This window comes from Amblyomma maculatum, unplaced genomic scaffold (genome assembly GCF_055883805.1).
Source record: "Amblyomma maculatum isolate TAMU_Amacu unplaced genomic scaffold, ASM5588380v1 scaffold_19, whole genome shotgun sequence".
NCBI lineage: Eukaryota > Metazoa > Arthropoda > Arachnida > Ixodida > Ixodidae > Amblyomma > Amblyomma maculatum.
The window spans coordinates 312,160-323,960 of record NW_028146744.1 but is presented as its reverse complement, the minus strand read 5'-3'; the positions used below and the strand labels follow the sequence as shown (position 1 = coordinate 323,960).

At 45.5% G+C, this 11,801-nt stretch overlaps 1 protein-coding gene across 6 annotated transcripts in view; it reads right to left on the bottom strand.

Moving 5' to 3' along the window:
• LOC146171553 (uncharacterized) overlaps positions 1-11,801 on the bottom strand; it is a 576,153-nt gene that overhangs the window by 374,183 nt on the left and 190,169 nt on the right. The gene's annotated exons all lie outside the window — the stretch shown is intronic.

Genomic DNA, 11,801 nt, shown 5'->3' with positions numbered 1-11,801 from the left:
TGCAGTACCGGATGCCGCCAGGCTACTGCAGAGATGCCGTCCGCGAGCACTGTGGCTGATGGCACTCTGGTCGTGCGCAGCTCCCTGGCCATTGCTTAGGCCTTGTTTGTTTGGCATTGAAGCTACGGTGAACGGTGTTTTAGAATCGGCCACTTCACTGTCTCTCTAGCCTAGCCGCTCGCGTGCTCCGTGCAGGATTCTTTCGTGTAGCTGCGGATTGGTGATAGCCTGCACTGCTGCATGTGCTGACCTGCTTTGCTGATGTTTTGTGCCATCAATTCTGGCTCGGGTGATGCCTAACACACGTGCACGTTACGCATTGACACTTCCTAAATAGTGTGCGAGAGGACTTGAAACAAAAATACACTATACTACCCTTCTTGCTAATCTCAAGTCTTAAGATTCGCGGACGAGTAACTCATGCTCACCTGTAATCCAAACTTTGTAGCAATCTCTTTAAATGATCAGTCCGTGCTCACGCCGATGATATGTTTACATTCCATTCGTTATACACCACAAGAGATGCCGTCGACTATCATGAAAGGGCTCTTGGCTAAAGACAGTGGCATGTTTGCAAGCATGCCAGCTTCCATGCAGAGTTGTTGCTCCTCGACAAGAAAGGCCACCGTTGGTCAAACTGCAGAAGACGGTACCGCTGACACCGGACACTGACCAGTAGTGCAAGATAAGAAAGGGGTCTTGTAGAAAGCCATACTCGGCAGGAGTGCATGCTGATTTGCGCTCAATGGGACAGGGATATGTAAGGAAGTGCTTCTCCGCGGCGGCCACCGGTGTGTGTGCACCCACCTTCAAAGGGCGATGGCAGGGTTATTTGATGTATTGCTGTTCTATACTTGTATGAATAATATACGTGTCTGTGATTCAACTCGCAAAGTTTTAGTGCCCTTCGCATATTGCAAAAAAACGCGATAGAAATCGGAATTGGGAAGCTCCTCCCACCGAGAGCGATTGCCATTTTCAAATGCTCGTGTGACGTCACAGATGATATGCAGCAGAGCGTCGTCTGCTGCAATGCAGGCTGCAATATCAAAAGACACGTCTCTTCTTCCTATTTTTTTTTTTATTTTGATTGACAAAGTGGTCGTCGCTCATGTACTCATGAAGATGTTGCTTAATGAAAATGTTATCGCACAAAAGCAATGTAGAGTAAGGCATCTTTCTTCAGCATGAGCACCGGTTACAGTCAGTGGGCTGCTTGGTTATAGGTTCCTCAGCTTATCGACATACTGATCTGTCGCATATTACAAAGGCGACGACTCAAGCAGGACCAACGGTCGCCTATCGTTGTAGTGTGAAGTTTTGCGGCACCGCGACGCCGATGAAACTGATCAGCGGACGGTTGTCCGATCTGTTTTGGTCGGATTGGAGGCCAAGCGAGAACTTGACACCCGATGACTGAACGGCCTGAACAGCTGCACTTGTCTGTAGCTTAACTGTATTAGAAAGAAAACAAAAACAAGAAGCTACGCTTTATATGTTCCCCATTGTCATCAGCAATGACCTTGGCCAGAAATATTAGGCGGCCCCGAACTGCCGGCCCGTTCAGTGACGAGTAGGCGTAGTGTGAGTACCGCAAGGCTCGGGTTTAGAGTTTCGTCGACTACAGAGCGTGCATTCACAAGCTTTAGCTGTTGCATGTGGCCATCGAGTGTAGTTCTGACAGTAGCGACCCCAAATCGACCCTCAATGTCTCCCTCGAAGGACAGCTACTTCCCGACCGAGACAAGATACGAGTCTTAGGAATATGGCTCCAGAGCAATCAGCGCTGTGGCCATACGCTCGGCCTTCCCAAGCAATCGACCACTCAGGTCGCCAAGATGATCACGCGTGTGTCGCAGAAGCGGAGCGCTATGCGAGAGGGGGATATTCTGCGCCTGGTTCAGAGCCTGGTACTCAGTCGCGTGGGCTACACCCTCCCGTATTTCAACCTCAACAAAGGAGAAATGGAAAGTGCAGATATCTTCATCCGCAAAGATTATAAGACAGCCCTGCACCTGCCAATGAACATCTCCAATGCAAAACTACTAGCTCTTGGAGTTCACAACACCTTCGAAGAGATCAAAGAAGCCCAACTGGTCACGCAGATAGCCAGGCTCCAGCAGACTCCTACGGGGCGCTCGCTTAATTCTTAGGCGACTGGGGCTAGGTGGAACTGCGGAAATCGAGAATCGTACTGCGAGCATACCGGGCACAATTCGCCAGATGCTAAAGGTTAGCTCCCTTCCCCGGAACATGGACCCCAAGTTGCATGTGGCCCATAGGGCAGCTTGGGCGAAGTATGTACAACAAAATTTAGCTACAAAATCCACAACGGTATACACGGACACGGCTCCGTATACAGGAAGCTCACATAGCGCTCTGGCGGTAGCTATTGATTCCAACATAAAAGAACTAGCTAGCGCCTCAGTCAGGGATTGCACGTAAAGGAGCAGCTGGCCGTTGCTCTAGCAGCGGTAGCCGGGTATCGAAGCAACACGCTTACCATTCTTACAGATTTGAGAGAAGCGTGCCGTAACTACATGAACGGCCGCATAGGTCGCGCCGCGCTCAGGCTCCTCCACAGCACGACCCCATCAAAGGTCGCACACAACATCTACTGGGTACCAGGACACACCTACATGCGGGGAACGAACGCGCCGATGAGGTAGGTCGAGGGTACACGAGCCGAGCTTCCTCCCAATTGGACAATCTACCCGAGCGAATCAGCCCTACGTACTCAGACATTCTGAACTACTATAAGGGGGTACGGATCCGCTATCCGCCGCCTCATCGAGATCTAAAACAACAAGAGGCAGTGTACTGGCGAAGACTGCAGACAGGGACATTCCCTAACCTGCATATCCTAAGCAAAATTTACCCGTAACAATATCGGGACACCTGCCCATGGTGTGGTAGGAAACCTTCGTTATACCACATCACTTGGCAATGTAGAAATAACGATAGCATTTGTAAAGACTTGAGTCGGAGCAACTGACAACGTTGTCGCGGAGCAGTAATGGCTGCCAGAAAAAAGTAGAGCTAGGTCTATGCCACTGTATAGCGTCATGTTGTTTGGCTGCATCCACGTGCCCCCACCACCGTTCTGGTGTAGTTGGTTGCCACTGGCTCCTGAAAGTTTCGTATTGAAAGTTTCCTGGAAGTTTCATTGTGGCTGGGGGGGGGGGGGGGGGGGGGGACGATTTTAGGAAAAGAGTGCTGAGAAGGTGCCACGCGGCTGCTGCTTCTGCTGCCGTGACAACAGGCGGATCGAGTGAAGTGGGAAAGCTACAGCGCAGCCGTTTGTGGGACTGCGAAGGACGAAAGTTGGGGGCGCGTTTATTATGTGGCAGAAAAAGTGCAAATTTTGACGACTAAATTTGGGGGTGCTTTCATTATGCGAGCAAATATGATATATGCCCGAGGATGCAGGATTGAATCTCTGCCACAGTGGCCACTTTTCGATGGAGGCGAAAAGAAAGGTGCTTTGTTTGTTGTGCGATGTCAGTGTGTCAGTGCACGTTAAAGAACCCTGTTCTGTTAAAGGGAGACACTGGTCTTAAAACAAATTTTTTTATTATTAGAGATATCACAATGAAATTCGGTGTGTATATGTATTTCTCCCTGCTGTTTTTAAAAATATAATTTGTTTTACTATATATCAATTAGTTCTCATGCTATGGAAATATAACTGATGCCTAATTAGGTCATTTCTTACGGGTGATTAAGACACTTTCCCTAATTATTTGACTCTGAATAAAATGTAGCTGTAGCCAAAGACCTGCCATGTGGAGCTATGCTGTTTAATTATCACAAAGGTGCGTTATCATATAAAAATGTCCAATTTTGCCGATGCCCCATAATTTTTAAATATAATTAGTTGACTTACGCTCCCCCATGTTTGATATGTTCAACCTAGCAACATAAAAATAGCATAGCTCCATAGTTCAGTTCTTTCTGAATGCAACGGTGTAAGACTTATTAAAATTGTACCACAAGAACGTAATGAAAAGTTCCGTAAGGCTAGTCATGTTGGCAAAAAATATGAAGTTGAGAAAATTGCATTTGAAGTTTTGACTCTGACTGCAGAAAATTTTGGGAGGAATCTTCAAGTGCAGATTTTATTTCAGTGTTCCCTATCTGTCCCCCTGCAAAACAAAACAAAAAATGTCTTAATCCATCCAACAAAACATTTCCTAAAAATTTTGAAGATGTGTACATGACAAAATTGTAAAAAATTGATAAAGTTATGGAGTTTATTTTTTTTTTTTTTTTATGCCGACGAGAGTGCGGGGCTAAGATGTCCAGCTCCAAGTATAATATCTTGAGCCCTGCAAACAGTTTCTTGAGGGAATTAGCGGTCCCGTGCCAAGGGGGCTTGTGACAAACAGTTTGGTGGCCCTGAAAAGCTCTATTGTGACGCTCGTGTGATTGACTGCTCGCATCTTCGCGATCTTGCCGCAGGTTCCACGCTTCGTGTGCGCAATAAAGTTGTTAACGCTTTCATGTCCACAATCGCGAATTCTGTACTGGCATTGCATTCCGTGCTGTGGCCGCAGTGAAACTCTCGTTGGGTCGCCGATTTTCCCGACAAAACGGACATTGCACCGACCACTCAACACAGTGCGTCGGCTTCGCCATAGAGTAGTACGCGGCAGTGGCATCAGTGTATCGTGATCTGGGATGCAGTTCGCACTGTAATTTGAACCCACTGTGTCGTTGTAACGCAAGTCCCGACAGCAGGCTTGCGGCTTTTGTTCCATGCCTACGCCAGTCTGGAGTCCTCCACTACGGCGTCTCTCATAGCCTTAGTCGCTTTGGGACGTTAAACCCCACATATCAAACCAAGCCTGTTCCTTATGGCTTCCAAAGCTCGTTGCATGCACGGTTACAATCTACCGTTTTCCGGCATCTCGATCGCAAGGGGAAAAAAAGAAAAAACGATCGGCACAAAACGATGCTTCGAGAAACGCGAGCGCAAACGCAGACGCACGCGAAGAGCCAGCCATGGCGGCGAACGCAAAACAAAGAAAAAATGACGCGCTGGTCACGCCAGCCAATAGGAGACGCGGAACGCGACAGCCAATCAGAGACCATCAACGGCCTTCAGAAAACTGGCGCTCGCAGCCGTACCGCTTGAGCGACCCCATTTTGAGATAGCGCAAATTGCACACAAAGAAAGCAGGTTCAAACCAAGCCCAAGATGGCGGCAATCGGCCAGCTGGAACGGCCGTGGTGCGCGCGGCAATTTCGAACAAATTTTCTCTTCTCGGGGGGGCATTTCGCAGCTGCCGTGATGTTTTGAAAACCGATTTTATCGCATTTCCTGACCGACTTCAGGGTTAATAATTTGAGTGCAGGTGCTCAAAAGGTTAAACCTTCAGAAATAGGGTATTTTCAAAATCGTTTTTTTTACCATTTTTGGCCGTTCTAAGACCCGCGTCTCCCCTTAACAGTCGGCACTTGTGTCTTGTCAGTTTATATTTTGTAGTTGTGTGTGGTAGCGCTGTTTCAAATTTTCCTATAGCCAAAATGAACCAGTTTGCTCAAAAAGAAGTGTATTTTTATGAATATTTCTCAAACCACGCACCTAGCGGCCTCCTGCGAAAGCTCTGACAAACCTGGATATCATTTCACATTTACCCGCCTCCCTCATGCCTCCCTAGCCACCCCCATCGCGAGCGATCGCACCCGCCAAAGGCACCTGTTCATTTTTTCTTCCTCCATGGCACTCGCGAGGCACATGGACGGACTTCTTTTTTTTTAATAAACTTGAACACACCCTTAAACTCCTCCTCGTGTTCCTACGGGATGGCAGACTCAGGGCTCAGCTTTCAACCATGCCGCACATTACTCATCCTTCCATACGTACCCTTTGTACGCATCCCCCCCGAACTCCCTCGTCAGCAGCATTCCACACTCCATGCGCGCAAGGCTTGCAGAAAGTCTTGTGCATTTCCTGCGCTGGCCCTCTCACCTGCGCGCCAAAAACAATTCGCTCTCTTGCCCAGCAAGCGCCTTGCCCCCCCCCCCCCCCCCTCCCACCCCAGCTTCTTGCATCTCTTGCACAGGCCCTCTCTCTGTGCGGAGGCGACAGCAATGGGCCCATGACGTTCACATCAGTCGGGAGCGTGCTGCCTGGGGCCCTGCGGCCGCTTAGTAAACGTAAAAAATAAAGCCATCCGCTCAAAACTAACCCGAATGATATGTCTGTGCTAGTGTAATCATGTCTTAAGAATGCAATTGTGGTGCTGTCTCATATTCTTGGATATTTGTTCAGTATACCTTTAAACCCCGCAAATTAAACCAAGCCAAACTGTTTAATTAACTCTCTAATTTGCACAGTTGGGTGGTTAGTGTCATTGAGGAGTCTGAAGCCATGGGCAAGACAGTGCTGTATATCAGTTTCTGAAACAAAGAAAAGCTCAATTTTTAAAGTCGAGCAACGTAAGAAAATCTGGTGCTTTTTTCTTTCGCTCTAAACCAAAGCAGAGCGCATTAGACGTGCTGGAAGCTTGGTGGTAGTAAGACGTTCACAGACAATATATTGCAGTGGCTATGGCACCCAATTGAAATTTCGTGCACTGTTCTGTCACATTATATACGGTTTTGCATCTCCATTTGATAAATGAAAAGAAATCATTGTCACCGGCATGGTTTTTAGTTTTTAGAGAAACAGATGAAAAAATAGTGCACAAATGAAATGTAGAGATTCAGCCATCCTTAAACCAAGTTTCACGGGTGTTGTAATCGCCCGCAGTCATATTCGCAGCTGCCTCTTCAATGTTGGCTCGTTTCCGCACTTGGTAAGCTTCTTGGCAATGGCCAGTCTCATTCAATGGTTTTGGCAACCTGTCTGGCATGGCTGTGGTCTCTCTCTTTAGCAAGGTGAGAGGTGCATATGGTGTATTATGATGTTACTGCACAACGCGAGAGTGTATTGCAGTTTTACACGAGGCAAGGTCGGCAGCGGTGATAGCATGGTGCTCTGTTTCCTGGGCACGACGACGTTTGTTGTGCGGCGCAATATGAAACATGTGGCGCACTAGAGAGCCTACATGTTGCGCCACTGCACCTAGCTTAAGGCATTTGAAGGGGCACTTATCGCCGCCCGCTAAAGACCAGTGTTTCCAGTTGAGCTAAAGATGCCATTTTGGTCCCCTACTGAACTGGCGCTCTGCATGCAGGGGAGAGTTGCCACTCGTACACTGCGGAGGCCAGACTTTTGCTTCGCTGCTCAACTGCACGAAATTGTAGTTGCGCACTGCAGTGAATATTAAGTGATAGCTTATACAGCTCGTTTGGACGAAAAGCCATCGGCACAATAGTAGTAGTAGTCTGCACCACGTGTCGGAAATAATCGGGGCTGCATAAAAAGTCCTGTCATGGTAATTTGTGGTTTAGTATTGATGATTTATTGGTAATGATAGACAATGATGAGTTAAGAAAAATAATTGGTGAGTTGAAGAAATTAAAAAATTGAAAAAAGAGTTCAAGAGTGTCAAAATGCTCAGAATGTAAAGTCAGGGCTTGATGATGCTAATTAAGAAAATGAGTCCTTAATTGATAAATTTATCATTTGATATATTCGAAAAATGTGGCAAAGGGGATTTAAAGCTGTCAAAGTGCTCACAATAAAAAGCTAATGCTTGACGATACTAAGTGTTGGCATATCACAAAAAAAAAATCAGTTGGTTGGTCGGTTTGTGGGCTTTAACATCCCAAAGAGACTCAGGAAAATTTAAAAATTAAAAAAGTAAATTGGCGTAATATATCGTCTGTGTGTCAGAAACTCCATACTATCATAACTTTAACAGTAGAGCTTTCCAAAGCAACATGCTGTCATGTATGGAGGGAGGATGTACAAATAGTCGTAACATGACTCGTAGTCATAATGCAACATAGCAAGCCTCAGTTGTTTAAAAAGTTGCGTGCTGTGAGGCGTTGAGCCTATAGAAACATTGTGTATAGTCATCACTTGTCATAGTCATGATTTGTAATACTAAGGGAAATTGGCATGACTTAGCACTTTCAAAAGCACCGTACTGCAAGCTGTGGATGTTGTACAAACATTATGTGTAATCAATAGTCATAATTCAAATTAGCAGTACTCAGTGCCTTTGAAAGTCATCAGCCTGACTATGCCCACAGCAGGGCATAGGCCTTGCCCATATCACTCCAATTAACCCAGCCCTGTGCCAGCTGTGTCCCTTTGACCACTGCAAATTTAATCTCATCCTTCTAACTTTCTGCTGCCCCCTGCTACGCTTGCCTTCACTTGGAATCCAGTCTGTTACTCTTAAGGAGCAGCTGTTATCTTGCCTTCACATGCACATCCTGCCCATGCTCATTTCGACCAGAATGTCATCAACTTGCGTTTGTTTCCTGACCTGCCTCTGTTAACCTGCCTGCCAGTTTCCATTCTATAGCATTCTGTATTGACCTCAGTTTAGCAGTTTTTGTTAGTCCACATTTCTGCCTCATTGATTAGTACCGAAAAGGTGCAACTGCCTGCATACTTTCCTCTTGAGGGACACTGGTATGCTGCCATCAATGATCTGACAATGCTTGTTAAATACACTCTATCCAAATCTGTTTCTCATAGTCATTGCCTTCTCGTTGTCCTGATCTGCAGCCATTACCTTTCATTAGCAGACATATTCTTTTACCATTTACAGCACCTCGCTACCTATTTTAAACTGTTGTTTTTCTAGGCTCTTGAACATTACTTCAACATATTATCTTCTGCTTATTAATTTTAACTCTGCCATTGTGTTTTAAGTTATTCATCATCCTTTGCAATTCTTGCACAGAGGTGCATAGCAAGGCAGATGCCATCAGCAAATTGCAGATTACTCAGGTTTTCTCCAGCAACCCTTATCTAGATTTCCAACCTAGATTTCCAAGCAAGCAAACTCGAGATATCATGTCTTCTTACCTAACACCTTATTTAATGGGAATTTATAACTTTATGGAGGACTATCGTTGATATGCAGCCACTATAGATACCAAGGTCACGTCGGCTACTGCGACATCTGTGCCCTCATTCATGAGCTGTTCTACATGCAAAGTGCGCAGAAAGATTGAAGCAGAGTTCCAATGCAGCACAGCAGACGTCTGTAACGAATAGCAGATGTGCACAAGAGCGTTCAGAGGACTCTTAACATCCCTGTGCTCTGTTACCGCAGTTACTACGATAACCATCATGCATTTGCGGAAAGCAGCTGAAGAACATGTGTGGGACCCAATGTCCAGACAGCAACCCATAGTATAATGGTCAGATTTCCGGAAACCCCGAATGGCCGCAGAGGTAGGGGTGTGCATCTTTAGATCGCTGACGAGACTGCTTACTTCGTACCCGGCTTGAAGCAGGATGGAAGCTGTGTAGCAAAAGTTAACCCCAATTCCCAGTTCAGTCTCATTCCTGACACTGTTAGAAAATAAATAAAAAAATAAAGCGGAATGAGAAAATGCTTACACCTGCGGAGCATTAACAGGCTTAAGCCAATCAAAATAAAATGAATTGGGCCCAGTCGGCAAAAAGTTTAATTTGGTGGAAAAAGCCAACTGAAAAAATAAAATTGGGAATGGTAACGCGTCTATGTCCTGAGGGTTCAACGAGCAGAGGGTGGGCAGTCCTTGCAGACCTGGTTTAATTTACGATTTTTTTTTTAATAGAATAGAATAATTTACACACACGCAGAAAAGAAAGGAAAAGAAAAAATGAAAGAAATAAAAGTAATAATAAAATAATTAAGAAAAATAAATAAATAAATAAAAAGAAATTACGTTTTATTGATAACATGATAAGGTAAATTTAGGAAAATACATAAATAAAAAAACCACGCAAAAAGGATCAAAATAAACGAATATCTATGCAGCTGCAGGTATAGGCTGGGTTTGTGAACTGCAATCGGTAATAAAGAAAAAAGGCAAAAAGGCAGAGCAAGACATACAAGACATAATATAATCGAAGTTATATGTACATATTATTTGGGAGAAAAAGGAAATAATAATAATATTTATATATATACATTACCTGTTCTGTACAAAATGTGTACAATATTTAGATTAGAGAAAAGAAGTGATGAAAAATAAATAATAATAAAGAGAATACTTATAACAGCAGTAATGAAATTGATACTTATGGAAAAAGTTAAAACAGAAATAAAAATCAATAATCTGATATGGTAACAGCTGCATTTCTCCATTCCAGAGAGGGCTGACATGAATGTCTGCCTCATATGGCCTGAATGACCCTCCCCAGAAAAGGAAAAACTGCAGCTACATTTACGTGTTTGTGTTCGTGTGTAGGCAGGTAGGTTAGAACTAACCACTGATACTATGCGCATTAATAGCACGCAACATCTTTTGTCGTCAAGCCAACGTCTCCAGTTGGCCGTTGGTTGGTCATTCGGCTGAATGTTAGGTAGTCGAGACACCAAATGTGATGTGATGGGACATGATGTCAAGTAATGAAACACATCTCCCTCGGCATAACCGCATGGACAGGCTGACGTGGTAGTGAGTCCAAAGCGGTTAAAATACTTCGGGAAGCGACCGTGTCCCGTTACAAAAGTAACCAACGGCTTCTCCGGAGGGAAATTTTGAGGTATGTTAAATATGTTTGGTATCCAATTATAAGTTAAAGTATTCTCATTGTTGTCCCGCCACCAGGCCTCCCATTTCGCTCTTACTGATTTTTTCAATGCCATACATACGGAATTTTTGGATTTAGCAGAATATCGCATTCGAATTGATTTATATGCTTTGGATGCAATTATGTCAGCTATTTCATTCCCTACGACGCCCGAATGAGCTGGGACATGAAATAGATTTACTGTGCGAATAGAGGCGACCGTATTTAGAAGTTGTATGATAGTATCAATTTGTGGATCTAATGTGGAATAATTTGAAAGGGCATTGAGGAGTGAAAGAGAGTCTGTGTAGATGTGGACAGGTGTTCGTCCATTCTGATGCTTCACATACCTCAATGCCTCTCCAAATGCTATTTTTTCGACGCAATACGTGCTGTTTGCCAATTCGACCCTAAACCGGCCTACTGAAAAAATTTGGCCAGTTTGTGTAATTGCTACGAATGCAGCACCTACAGCCGTGCAAGTATAGGAACCATCCGTGAAGACATGGAGCGCTGGCAGCGACGCCTTCGCCGCTGCCGCAACCATGTCCAAAAGAAACTACTTCCGACGGACGTTGAAGGGCCTCATTAAAAGGAGACACTATCTCCGAGACAAGATATGAATTTTGGCCGAATGTCTTATATCACACTACGAATAATCTAAACTCCGCGCTTAACCTATCAAGGTCAAACTGCAACGAAGCGGCATGCATTAAAATTTGAAGTGCCCTCGTGCTTGTTGTGGAGTAAGCTCCAGCCAATGCCATTAGCGGAGCCCGCTGCACAGTTATCAATCTTGCACGGAGTCCCGAGTGGGGACACTCAGTCCACCACACAGGGGAGGCGTAAGTTAGAGTTGGCAGAATGACCTGACGGTATAGCCTTCTGAGCTGTTCCGGTGCCAGCGTGCCACTCATGCGCAAAAGGGTTCCAAGACACGCAGCAAGCATTTCAGCACGCTCCTTGAGATATTCGCCATGACCGACAAAGTGCGGTCTATGAAGACTCCGAGCACCCGGACAGACGGTCTGAACTTAAGACAGACGGCATCCAGGTGAACGGTTGGTGGCGTGCGCCCCATGCCTCTTCTCGGAGGCGAGAACAGGACGCACGCCGTCTTCTGAGCGCAGATGGTTACCCTGGCCGTCGCCGCCCATGTCGTCAC